This window comes from Zeus faber, assembly GCF_960531495.2.
Source record: "Zeus faber genome assembly, chromosome: 11".
NCBI classification, from domain to species: Eukaryota; Metazoa; Chordata; class Actinopteri; order Zeiformes; family Zeidae; genus Zeus; species Zeus faber.
Genome location: NC_137205.1, coordinates 20,809,182 through 20,823,756, shown reverse-complemented (window position 1 = coordinate 20,823,756; position 14,575 = coordinate 20,809,182). Strand labels below are relative to the sequence as shown.

Genomic DNA, 14,575 nt, shown 5'->3' with positions numbered 1-14,575 from the left:
CCCCCCTCTCCCTCCTCTCCCCCCTCTCCCTCCTCTCCCCCCTCTCACTCCTCTCCCTCCTCTCCCTCCTCTCACTCCTCTCCCAACTACCCTTCGTCCTCTCCCTTGCTTGTCTATGTAACTGAGGATGAGGAGATGTGAAACAGATCTGGGATTTTGGTTGATCTGCATTTAAATGTCAAAGTGTCTCCACACAGAAACAGAGTGTGTGTCTCAGTATGTACGTATCCTTTCTCTCTCTGGGGAGAATTCGATCCCTGCATTCGACCCGTCCTCGTATCTGTTGTATCTCGGAGCCAGCGGGCTGCCACGTTGCGGCGCCCAGGGACCGGCTCCAGATCTCAAACGATGCCTTGCCCAGGGGTATCAGCAGGAGGGTCTTACCCCGACATGCATGTCTTCAGTGGGGTGGGGGAAACCCGAGCGAAGCCACGTGAACATGGGGGGGGGGCGAATTCACAGACGGCTTTCACGGCCGCTACGCCGCCACAAATAACGCGAGCGTCAAATTCTCAAAGCACCCGCAAACGGTGAACTGCAACCCTAACGGTGCTGCCACTTAAATAGTTTCTCTGTGCGCCGGCGCTATTGGCACGAATTTAAAAGGGGTATTATTCATACATTTGGTGCAAATTTTGCCCCTTTCTTTGCAAATGAGCTTCATTGCAAATAGCCTTCAATTCACAAAGACCGGCACTAATAGCCACAGACAGTTAGAGTTAAATTATTACCGTCTCCAGAGACCTGGTGGTAACTGTGCGGAGACCAAAAAAATTAAAATCTGCAGAGAGCTGGTGCAACTGAAGCGCATGTGTGTCACGCCCAGACTTTCCAGTGATCTGTAAATAATACTTTATTTACATAATTACTATTATTATTATTATTATTATTATTATTATTATTATTATTATTATTATTATTATTATTATTATTATTATTATTATTACTGTCACGGCATCTGTAGAAGTGGACTGGGCAGCAGTCAATGGTTTTCAAAACGCAGTCCAAAAGCAACTTGTTGAAACTTTGAATAATTTTTTGTCCAAAAAAAAAATTAGAAATGATGACAAAAACAGTTCCATTCTTCCTGTTTAACTCAAAAGATATAGAAAAAAAAACAACTAAAAGTTATTGGGAATAGCGAATAAATTGATCAAAACTACCAATGAACCACAGATGGCATCAAACCTCAGCACCATGGACAGCTCCGCAGGCCGCTGCCTTTCCCGTTCAGCGACCTGGAACTTTGTGTTAGGGCAAAATATATGAAATTAACTGTCATCATTTCTACATTGTAATATTAAGATTTGGTGAGAACTAGAATTTCTTAAGTAAAAATGTGAATATATACACATTTTATTCATGTAATAAATGAACTGTGTGGGAATAGTATGTTTTATCATAGAATTACTCTCACTATTTAAATGTTTTATAGTCACTGCGCATAAACCTAAGAATACTAAGTGTGTTCAGATCTGCCATCACTGTGTGTGAGGGGGTTTATTGCCTCTGTCAGCTACTCAGCTACTCCTCTACTCCTCTACTAATCTACTACTGCATTTAAACACCCTGTCTATCGCTGTCTGGCACAATGTTGACACAGTATAATCCCCGGTGACTGTTATCAGCTCGCTGCCGTCCATAATGCCCCAAAGCCGGAGAAAAAGCAAAAGAACCAGAACCCTGCGCACGGACCGGCTAGTTCGTGGCCGCTAATTTGGTGATAATATGTGCATGTACGTAATTTAACGGTTTGACGGCGGACGTCGGGCTGACCTTTGTGACTTTTCTCACAAACGTGTTCTGCTTTGGCTTGTCCGCACCGTGCCTGTGTCTGACGGAGGGATTTCATTCTGTTGTCGGTTTCATTGTTTTTTTTTATCGCCGTGATGTGTCTCCCCACCAGGCGTTCTGGGACCGGGATCTCTCTTTGGTGTCACCTCTCAAGGTCTGGGCTTTCGCTCGCTCTCTGAGCTGTCCTATGAATGTCGGCCTGTAAGACCCCTCGGGACTGTGATGGAAAAAAAAAAAGAAATTGATGTGACTTCATGTTAAAGCCCTCTGGAGCCTTGGGACTATTTTTGCGGTTTTACTTTGCATGCACTTTGGCCTTTGCTTTGCAGTAGCCACAAAGGCCTTTATGTATAATCAATGCGAGAAACTCTGGCAGCAGCCAAAACGGAAGAAAAACTAAAGATCTACTGAATCTATCGACTTACTTTGGGGTCTGCACGTGAGGCTTTTTTACACCAATTGTTTTATGTCAAAAAATGGCAGAATTGTGGGTAAACACAAAGATTTACTCACGCAAAAAGAATTTGTCAGCAAAATTCATGTTATAAGACCTTGGAGACTTTATCGGTTCATTTCAGAGACATGAATGCGGTATTGTTTGACAGTTCCCGAATCCATACTTTCTCCAGATCTTCTCCCTGCTTGTTTCTACGTGGTTATGAACAAGGACGTAAGACCGTTTGTTATCGCCGCTACTACGAGGGGTTAACAACGTCTCGTCTGAAAAGCGATGCACTCAACACATGCAGTACAGTACAGTACATGTTCCTGTTATTCTGAAACTGCTGCAGGCGTGAGAGAACCTTGGATTCAGATAAAAAAACCCTTTCACTGACAAGCCTTCATTGTTCAAGTTCAAGTTCAAGTTCAAGAAATTAGTTGTCACATACATACCGTATAACAAGCAAAGTACAATCTTCATGGTGGGCTGATTCACACGGAAGATTTTTCAATTAAAAAAAGCTTGACAGTCTGTGAAAAAAGAAATGTGAAGTAATATAAAATAATAAATAAATAAATAAATAAATAAATAGATAATGATAATAATAATAATAATAATAATAATAATAATGATAATAATAATAATAATAATAATTTCCAAATATACACAAATAGCCCATAATTGGCAAAACAGAATAGTCAAATATATGAAATGTACAGGATATGCATTATGTGATTCTATGCATGTTGCAATGCAGATTGTGATCGACATTTTCACATCATCTGCTCATCTGTTATCTGCACACATTGCATTGAAATATACGATATATATATATAATATACGACTATAACCTACATTTTTTCTGAAGAAAACTCAATTTTTCAAGCCTCGTATATTGTATTCTTTCATTATCATTTATTTAAACAGAGAGGAGAGAGAGAGAGAGAGAGAGAGAGAGAGAGAGACCTGTTCTTTGTGGGTGTTGAATGTACTTAACACGTCTGTAGTTCAGCAAACTATTATTATATCCTGTATAATGTGAACGAGGGAAAGAGATAGATGGCAGAGCGAGAGGGGGAGGAAAAAGAGCAGATGAAGCTTGAGAAGGATAGGTATTGTGAAACGGCGAAGGTGGGGATGGAGAGAATCTGTAGACGAGAGGAGAGCAGACTGATTAATTAACAGTCCCTGGCTCCGTCAGGCCTCCAGCTCATTAAACACTGCCTGCTACCCAAGCAGAGTGTGAGTATGTGTGTGTGTGTGTGTGTGTGTATGTGTGTATGTGTGTGTGTGTGTGTGTGTGTGTGTGTGTGTGTATGTGTGTGTGTGTGTGTGTGTGTTTGAAAGAGCAAGCACGCAAGAGACATGCAGTTTCATTAGTGTGGGTTTTTTGTGTCAGTCAAAGTGTGTGTGTGTGTGTGTGTGTGTGAGTTTTTGTGTACGTGCGTACTGTAATTAGGTGTGTGTGTTCATGTATGTTGCATGACAGAATGTACTGTAGATGTGTGTGTGCGTGTATGTCTGTGTGTGTGTGTGTGTGTGTGTGTGTGTGTGTGCGTGTGTGTGTGTGTGTGTGTGTGTGTGTGTGTGTGTGTGTGTGAGTGCAGGTTGGTGTGTATGTGCAAGGTGGGAGTGTTTTGAGAAAGTGTTAGGTGTGTAGGAGTGTGTCGACGTGTGTTTGCATGCATAATGTGCATGCATAGTGTGTGAGTGTGTGTGTGTGTGTGTGTGTGTGGGGTTCCATCTCTCTCAAACCAACCTTTTTTGGCACAGGACCCTGTTACTAGGTACCCACATTATTGTGACAATTAAAGATTGAGACAAGTAGAGACATTATTCTATTTTATTACAATAAATATTATTATTATAATTATGATTATGATAGTTATGATGATGACGATGATGATGACGGTGATGAAGATGGTGATGATGATGATGATGATGATGATGATGATGATTATGATTATTATTATTTTAGAAACAGCAGCACTATTTTAATGCATTACAATTCACATTCAGGCCAAAAATGACAGGGATGATATTTTTCAAAAAAATTTAAATCAAATGAAATTTCAGGAATTCCATAATTATGGTGTTTTTGATCATGTGATGATCAATTCATTACAAGAGGTGAATTAATTAAGAATAATTAATTAAATACAATTCCTTACATTCCTGCACAAAACATATCAATACAAACACATTTTAAAGCACTGGAACTCCAAATGGATTCTCAAGTGGATTCTGTGATTCTCGTCCCTTCTTTCTCCTCTGCTTGTAGTTAGTTGTAGATACAGTTGAGCGGTCCTTGGTCTCCGAATTGTTTTAACTAGTTATGATAATACACCAACGTGAAGTGAGGACCTACATAAACAGCAACTGCAGCTCTCTCTACCCTGATCCAAACCCCATTGTCTGTTTGAGTTATAAAAACCCCAAAAATTAAGACCGTACTGATGTACCTGTTCCATTTTGCTTTCGTCTCTGGAACAGTTTCAGTTTGTCATTTAGCGTTAAAGCAGGAATCCCTAAGTTGGTGCGCGTTGTGTGGATCACACTACAAGTCCCAGAACTCCGGCCTCGTCAGAAGAAGTTTCAATTTTTTTACTCGCCTCCTCCTTTTTTTGTGAATGTTCGTGTATATCGACAGTTTACGGGCCACACCAGCTGCGGGACAACCAAATCAAATCACAGCGTCTGCCTTCAATTTCCTACATGCATAACGCAAACACATTGAACGGCTGTTTCTTAGAAAGCAGCATCTAACTAAAGTAGCAACTATCACTTTATAGTTTTTTTTTTTTTTTTTCACAAAATAGTCTTACGGATTACCACTTTAAATATGAAATCCAAACCAATCGATGAGTAGTCGAATAGATGATCCAAAGATTCGGCCGCACACACCCGGTCGCGGCACATCAAACTATTCGACGTGTGTGTTTACTTCATTACCAGTCGTTTGAAGGCGCGGTGAGTAATGATGTGGGGTTTGAGGACCGGGGGAAAAGAAAAAAGGACGGGAAGTACAGTATATCCTGCGAGAGTGGAAAGCATGAAAGGGTGACACGTTTGATCTTGCATATCTTCAAGGCTCCAGAGGTTTCGCCAACCTCTTATTTTTTTAATAAGGTCTTTGAAAACCACCTTCACACCGTCCCTTCTCCCTGGCTTGAGGGTCTTCCTGCAGCCCTACCACCAGCCAAGACATGGAACCGGTAGAAGCTTGTTCCGCCGTCACCGTGCTCAGGGGTAGGGCTGAAAAAAGAAATTGGAAGAAGGTGGTTCAGATGTTCTCGGATGTACCTGGTTCGTATTGATTTTATTTCATTTTTTTTTTCTAAGAGTGGAAAAAAGCATATACCAGGTCTTGTCCTATTGTCTTCCACCTCTTCGGGTCCAGTCCATTAAGACTGTTGAAAGGACAAAGTGCTCTTTTCATCTCCCTTGGTTGTTGTGACGTAGGTAAAGGTGTAGAAATATCACTAATGGATATGAAACACCTCTTATTCATGGAAGAAAGCAGGGATGATGTAACGCCCATGCCCATTATATATTTTGCTGCTTTGCTGGTTGAGAGTCCTCAGGCCTCACCTCAAAGGTAACCCAATGTGGTTGAGGTTTAGGGAGGGTTTGAGCTTGTTTTACTTTCAGTATGAGCCAGAAAAGGCCAGTTAAAATGTATTACGGAGGAATTTTGACAGAAAACACCATGAAACCACAGGTGTACAGCACCTCAGATTCTCAGCTCAGATTCTGATTAGAAACACCTTGAACCCTCCCATAAACACTGTCTATTGAACTGCAGTTTTTAAAATCTAATTTGACCTTTAAGAATATGGATTTTAAATAAACTTAAGGCAATTCAAACTCTATTATCAATGTAGGACATTCATTCGATCATTGGTGCAAACTAGTAGTCGACCGATATGGGTTTTTCAATCCGCTGCCCATATATAGGGAACAGGGTAGCCGGTGGCCAATATACAGTATAATGCCAATATCATGTTGGTTTTTTTGTATCTGATAAAATAATAACAAACATCTGCTAAACAATTAAATATTAATAACAAATGAGACACAAAATTGCTGAAGTTAAATGAACATTTATTTCACACTGATGTTATTGTCTGTGTTGTCTCTGCCGTGCCTTTATTTCAAATAGAAAATGTGTTTACTCAATAAATGTCCACAGGTTATAAAAAAAACACGTAACTTTGTAAAAAAAAAAACTTATGAATGAAAAATAGACAGAAGTGCAGGATTTATTATTTACAAGTAAAGTATTTACACAAAACATGTTTTTTTTACTTAATTAAGTCCCATAGCAATGGAAAGCAACGAGCAGATGGACAAGCCCCTGAACTCAGTTGTGTTTAAAAATGTTGTTTCATACTTAGGAAACACAAAAAAATTAATAGAGCTTAAATAAAACACAGTAATATCGCCACAGGAACGCACACGCAGCGCAGTGCGGTCTGGAGGAGAACAAAAACTCCACTCAACTTCTCTGAGTTAGGTTTAGGTTTTACCTCATTTGCAAAGTATTTCCAAGCAGCACTCCTGCTGTTTCCTTTCAAAAGCTGTCGCGAAGACTCTGCACTTGCCGTCTTTAATGAGCAAACACCATGACAAACCGGAGCGAATGAGACGAGTGAAGACAGCGAGTGAGTGAGAAGAGGCGGGCCTATGTGGGCTCTGCAGCGGTGTATGCGTCAGCTCGCTGTCAGAGAGAAGAGAGAGCGATGAAGCAGCTGCTGAATCGATAAGGCAGAAAATGAGTCAAAAAAAGCGATATATAAAGAAAAATATATATTTTTTGACTACACTAGTCTGCAGACATTTGTTTATCGGCCTCGTGAGCGCATCTCGAATTGCACAAATATTGGCCCAAATTATTTGGCCGACCTGATTAATCGGTCGACCACGAGTGCAAATGTCTACACAGCAGTTCCAAAAAATGCAAAACCTCATCCAAACTTCTGCTTCTCCACCGTCCTCACTCATTATCGCAGTTCTGCAAACTCAGCCCATAATATATATTAATGTATTGATTCTGATAAAAAACGTTATCATACATTATCCTAAACTGTCTGTTAAAGAGGTTAACGGCAGCAGGAACAAAGCATTGCTCGATCCCGGTCATATCCTTTTTTTTCTGCTGCAGAATTCTGCTCCTCCGACTCAATTTACATTTCTGGGCATTAATGAAGTCATTATGAATTCAGTGGATCTCATTTGAGATAGAGGCAGTGTGGAGCCGGTCGAGCGAGACCTGCTCGATTCCGATCCTTATCGCTGCAGTAATCTGCTCTGCAGTGTGTTCCAGTCTGCACGTAGTCCCAAGTCCAAAGCCCGGAGCGGAAGCAACGCCGTGTTTACAGTGACATCAAATCTACCCAACTTTAACAAAATATAAAACATGATTTGCTGCTGTGCTTTTCGCATTAGATGCCGGGCGCCACACAGTCTGTCAATTTAAATTTATTATCAATCTAAAATCCACTCTACTGATGCCGTACCGATCTGCCTGAGAAGAGGAGCAGACTCAATGTGTTCAGTCAATAAACCATGTCTGCAAAATGCTTAATCTTGATCTGGTGATTATTCTCAGCGTGCAACCGAATGAACCGTCACTCTGATGGTGCATTGAGGTGAGACGTTGAAATGGTCTCTAATGCCGTTCCACCTGCGTATTTCAAACAACACACTGTATGATATAGTTGAGAACCATGGCCCTCCAGGGGTGCCTGAAGGAAGTTCAGGTGTAAAATTCTACTTTTTCACCTGAACTTCAGCTTTTTGTGATTTGGATTTGCACCAGGGCTAGGGGAGGAGGGTTGTTTCGTTCAATTAGGAATTAATAAATCGAAAATAAAACACCGGGCTGACCTCTTTCACAGGGCCAACCCGATGGGAGGCCCCCACGCATTGATTGTGTGCCCCCCCTTGCGAGTGGGAGTTCACGTTAGGAACAGTGACGGGCACCAAACAGGTGCAAGTGAGGAAATATGTGACCCACCGCGTACTTTATGGTAATTTGTCGGCTTTCAAGTTTTTTTTTTGCATCATTTGAAAGTGGAGAATCAAAGCTTCCCAACAAGGTGCCACTTGTGCAAATCAAGCAAATATTTTTAAAGCTATGACTTGTTAATGACAAATGTGCGGCAAACTGTGATTCTGAGATATTCACCTCCAAAGTTTTACCCACACCAGGTTCATTCAGCCAGCTCCCAGAATGCAAATGGGGTTAGCGGACAAACAAAGCCTCATGGCTAATTAACATACTGCTGAATGGGCCAATCAAGAACAGCTCAACAACACACAACTATTTTGTTTTTAAAAAAAGCTTTTATTTAACAGTAAGAATGTTTTCCATGTTTTGAAGTGGAACTATTCTGGAGTTTAAAAGTACGGACAACACAACAAAATGTAGAGTCTATCAATATAATGAGTCTCAGAAAATCTGAAATCTGAAAATCTGTCACCAACCTCAACGGACTTCATCACGTCGTTGATTTCTTCTGTTGTAACAACAATGGCCGTATCGTTGTTCTCCTCTGGTGTTTCTTGAAAATATTCCGTTTCATCATTACATTAAGTTTGAAATTCGCTGTATGAAATGTTCTCCAAGTCCAGAGTAATATCAGATTCAGCGTCGCTGTTGTTCTCTGCGTCCAGTACATCCAGTACGCGCCGCTAACACTGACTTGGATCTATCGCACTTAAGGTCCCAAATATGATTCAGAGCTTCGGCCACCCGCTTCACGTAATCCATAGCGATATGGAGAAGAACGTTTTCACGGACAAGTGAGAGCGAAACACCCCCGTGCTGCGCTTTAATCGCCTGTATACGGAAGTGACGTAGGTGCGTGATGCCAAGGGATTTTCTTCTTCGCCGTTTCACAACAATGGCTGTGTGTAAGAGCAGTACGATTTAAACGTTGAATATTATCAAAACAGTTTCACATTGTAACTTCACATCACATGGAATATGGATGAATGATCTTCACCTGGATGCTTGCTTTAAAGGAAACGCTCGATCGGCGTTCTTCAGCATTGTTTAGCGCCCCGGTAAGTGAACTGTGTTTCCCCATGTAATCTAACGGTAATATCTAACTCCACGGTTTAACATTTTTCTACTTTTTATAAATCAGACTCGGTTTTGAAAATACGTTATAAAAAAAACACAAAGGAACATGAATCTGGAAAAATTGAATTTTCCTTCAAGAAAGGTTTTTTCAACTTATTTGGCTGCTCCTGGCCATTTTAGAAATGCGTGAGATGGCGAGTTTTGCTGTGGTGGGACAGATATATATGTGGAAAAAAGAAAAAAAAAAGAGTCCTTATTTTAGGATTCTCAGAAGTACAAGGTCCGGTGCGGGATCGTGTGAATTGGTTGGTGTGCATGAGTCTCACAGTCAACGCGGGAGGCTTGGCAGCTCCATTTGCACTTAAGTTCAGTGTTAAACCACATGACATTGAAACTTGTATATTACGGGCAAATATAATAATGAGGTGATGAGCTCGGTAACATTTACATTAATTCTGAAATTGATGAATAGATAAATAAATATAATAATAATAAAAATTAAATATTAATAGTACATTTAATAAAGTGCAGAACTCAAAGCACTGAGCAATCAAGTAAAAACAGATCAAATCTAAAACAACAACAATTCATAGAGGCAAGAAAGTAAAGTAAAAGCAGGAAATTAAATAATGCCCCAAACTTCCTTACACGCAAACTGAAATGGATCAGGGTGAGAAAAGATTTCCAGAAGTGGATGCTTTAGAATAAACCAGAAATAACTTTCTTTTCCCATGCATGACCTCCAGTGTAGTAGTCTGTCATTGAGCACGGCCACGAGTGTCATTGGGACCAAAGCGACAGGAAACAAGTCATTCATCTCTTTCCAGAATTTGTCCGCAGCTGCTCAGCGACCACTGGAACGGCTGTGGGAAGGAGATGGTTCTGCGCTCGGCGTGTGGCCTTCCGGTCCTTGCAACCGAACAAATTATTCCCGCTCGTTTTTCCGGATGTCACCCTTTCTGAATTGCTCTTCATCGGCGTCAAAGTTACATTTGCATATTCAGCCGCTGATGAATTGTCAATCTTAAAATGGAGTTTGTCGCTAAAGTGGGGATGGTCGATCTGGAAATTAAAGCATTTAACCACACAGATGCTTAAAGGTGGCAACCGAAGGGTGTGGAAAGATTATTATGAAAAAGGAGGTAGCCGTCTCAAAGATACTGACAAGGGGCTCAGCTCCGTGGATCCATCTTGAAACATGGGAGTCCCATGTTACGTTCTCTGGGCAGACTTTGACTTTTGACTTTTCGGAGCGCGTCCTCACGCAGATCATCACTTTGGGGCCCTCCACCCCCTTTGTTTGTCTGGAAGCCTGAGCCTTGTTAACTTTAGAACATGTCGTTTTGTTTGAACCGCCCAGGACGGTTGGCGCTTTGGCATGAACGGTACATCTCGACTGTTATCGCAGTCTACTTGGTGCGTGGGGAGGTGACAGGTCGTGATAAACCGGCCAATTTCTGATGAGCTGCCACACCAGGAGACGGGAGCTCATTCTCTGGCGTGTCTCCCTTGGTTAATAATACCGTTCGTAAATTTGACGCCAACGCGTCAATCTCTTTTTATGCGCACCCGCCATTTTGTCAGGATTTTTTGTGTACCTTGTCTTTTTTGCCCGAGTACATACCCGAGTCTACTCTGTGGATGAGGCGTGGATTGTAACACGCCTTCGCTGTCAGTAGAGACAGAGCTTCACGCATTGTGGCTTTAATCCAACCTTCGGAGGCGTAATCGGAGCATCAGCCGTTGGGTCCTGCACCCGGGGCCGGCTTCTTTTTGATGGACAGCGATGGAAGTTTTTTTTTTTTTTTTTTTCACGCCTCAGCGGCCTTCACCACCTGATGCATGAAACTTGAAATTTGTTTGCTAAAAGGTGCGGGGGCACTTTGCGGCCCGCTCCGGCCGCATATTGGCGGCGGTTCATTTGAATGAAAAATAGGGAGGAATAATCCTGTTGAAGTTGGAGTAGTTCTCTTTTCCGGAATATCTGGAAGTTATGAATAAATTAAACTGACCTTTGCCGCTAATGGAATTTCGACCGTGGTTAGAAAAATGATTCTGCGAGTGACAGCGTGGAAAATGTGCTCGGAATTGCAAAGTGTAGGTATGTCATCGCGCTTCCAAAAGTTCCCGTAATCTGGGAAGAAGGGAGATGACTGTGCTTTGTTGTCATGCTGATGTTTTATGGATTGCTGTTTATAGTGACACCCTGATTGGGAGGCTTCGCTGCAATGTCTAAATTAAGATGATGTGATTTTAACATGTGATTAATAATTTACGCCGGCCATCATTTATTATTCCACTGGGATCTCAGCGCTTTTGACGAACCCTCTATATCAAACTATGGGTGGAGACCCCTCAGAGGGTCGTAATCTAGGGATGGTGGTTGACAGGGTGGCCGCATTAGTGCATTTTTTATGAGAATCAAAAAGAAAAAAGGTATGGGAGCTCAATATAATAATGAAGATTAACACACACACACACACACACACACACACACTGATTTTGCTCGCGGGGGCAAATATGAAGTCATCGGTCCAAATGTTGTCTGAAAAAGTGCAAAACCCACCAGCCATCCAGCTTTTATTAAAAAGTGCTTTTTAAAAAGCGTTTAATTCCTAGAGAGATTAAAGTCGTTATCTCTCCACTGTATCAACGCAGCTCCGGCTTAATATGACTGATCACACTGATCATCAGCCGGCTGCTCAACTGATTTTCACGGCACATTTTTAATCAGCGCGAAACTGCCCCCCCCAACCCCCAAAACACAGATACGATTTTTTTTCCTTTCAGTGAAGTTATTGTTGCTCAAACCTTGTCGCTTTCGTGAGTTTGAAACTGGGTCAGGAACTTCATTCCTGAGTTTTCTTTTTCGAGTCTAGTTGCAATTCTTTTGTTTTCCGTTCTGCTTGGTTCTGCCTTGAGCGATGATCAGATATATTATACATATTTGTGAGCTCTGTCCTTAAACAGCGCAGCAACGGTTGGCTCTCGAGCGATCGAATGTAGTGCTTATCCACAAGGCTTCACGATTAAGGGACCTAAGTAAATAAATAAAAATAAAATAAAATAAGGGACCAAAATCGTGTGTGTGTTCTGATCTGACTGTTCAGACTGAGGTCACATCGCCGCAGATCGGATACCAATCAGATTCGGGATCATACACTATGAAAGTGACCCAGGTCACATTTGAAAAGATCAGATTCCATGCATTTTTTGCTGTTCACGCTGCTCTGAAAACCAGATCTGTGCGGCTTGTTCCTGCAGTGTGAGCGTACTATGTTTTTTTTTAAACCACATCATTACCACATGCATGTATGTGTGTGTGTGTAAGTGTGTGTGTTTTCCAGATGTACGTACTGTATGTGAACCAGCGCGGCCCTTTAAAATGGATGTGATGTCAGCTGGTTTGCTGTTCTGTGCCTTAGTCAGCTGTTTTATTTGATTGCCCGTGTGTTTTCCCGCACTCGCTGGAAAGGCTCTCGCTGCTGTGCATCAAACACTAAATAAAACATTGTTTCTCACTGCGTCCGCACTGGACACAGAGTACATTTCAGGCTGCAAAATGATCGACCATTTGTATTAAATACTTAAAAATACACTGCGATTTGAGTTGTCACAGCTGACAGATAAAATAAGCGTCACAAGATGCAAGACAGTTCCAGCCCCTCGGAGTGTACATGAAAACAAAACTACTATTTTCTAAATTACATTACGTCATTTTTTATTCAAAGCTAAACTAATGTGTATACAGTAGTGGCAGCTTTTTAGTAAGATGTGCCACTGTACATAATACATAACTGTGGTGTGGGGATGGTGTCGTAAGCAGCCACACCTGACCTGGAGCTAGGTGATTGGGATCAGGGTGGCTGCATACCTGTCGCTTGTTGGTTGGTCTAGCGAGCAACAGGTTAAAACTCCCCTCCCTACACATACTCAGTATAGGAGCCTGCGTCATGACATGTCCTATCTGCTCCTGGGCTAATTCCAGCTAGCCCACTCCCTACAATATGCAGGTATTTACACCCCTAGTCTTCTGTGTTTCTGTGCCGGAGGGCCCTGAAAATGTCACTTGGGTGCCGTGTGGCGGTGGGAGTGCCACACTGGCACTTGAACAGCGACTCTCCTGCACGGGGAAGGGACACAGAAGGGCCATCCGAAGACGCCCTGGAGCCACCAGCAGTTCATCTGGCGGCCCTAGCACCAACCCTCTCCCGAATGGCAGCATCGGCACCGAGGGGGTCGGGTGGAGGACTGGGTGAGAAGCAGGGGCAGCAACCACCACAGGTAACTGCTGGCAGCTAGCTTCTCCACCCAGCAGCCATCGCTGGGACCATCCAGCAGCCCAGCAGCCAGGCTACCACTCCAAGCAGCCCCCATGACAGCCAAGACCGGCCACGCTTTCACCAGCCAACACAGTAGCTCGAGGTCCCACGCTCCAGAAGAGAGGAAGGGAGACTGCAGTGTTGCTCTGGGGGAAGGAAGCCGGTCGACCCTGGTGTTCCAGGGGACCAAAGAATTTTTGTTTTTAGGTTTGTGTAAGGTATGGAAACCCTATTTCAGAGTCCGGTGTTTTTAGTATTTAAGGTATAGTAACCCCATGTCAGAGGGGATGTTTGGGTAAAGGAACCCTCTGTCAGAGTCTATGTATTACATTTTTTTTCTTCTGTTCTCTGCTTGGTGGGGGGGTAGGCTTCGGCAAGTAGTCTCCCTGGCCTTAGTTTGGTGTCGGGGTATGTAGTGTGGGGATGGGGTGATGAGCAGCCACACCTGACCTGGATCTAGGTGACCGGGATCAAGCTGGCTGCATACCTGTTGCTCTTTGGTTGGTCTAACGACCAACAGGTTAAAACGCCCATTCCCACACACACTCAGGATAGGAGGCTGTGACATGACATGTTCTATCTGCTTCTGGGATAATTCCAGTCCACTCTCTACAATAAACTGGTGTCCGATTGTGAAGCACGGGACCATGGGGGTTAAAGTTTTGTCTTGTCGAATTCCTGTTACTAGGGCTGCATGGGCGATATACTGTATATGATACATGATATCTGTATTGTGTATTGTTTTTTTTTATTAAATATATTTCATGTGTAAATATCTCATACCCTCTGTTTTGAGCAGAGGGTTATATGTGTGTGTGTCTAAATAAAGGTAGGGTATGAATTCTCTGCAACCTCGAGGCCTCCTCGCGATGACAGATTTCATTAATTGGCGGCGGTGGCAGCACGTTGCCCTGGGGGGAGGTTAAT

General features: G+C 42.5%; 1 protein-coding gene across 1 annotated transcript in view; it reads left to right on the top strand.

Annotated features, from left to right (window-relative positions):
* mgat5b (alpha-1,6-mannosylglycoprotein 6-beta-N-acetylglucosaminyltransferase B) overlaps positions 1-14,575 on the top strand; it is a gene marked incomplete at both ends in the record, with an annotated part of 114,918 nt that overhangs the window by 4,057 nt on the left and 96,286 nt on the right. The window lies entirely within an intron of this gene.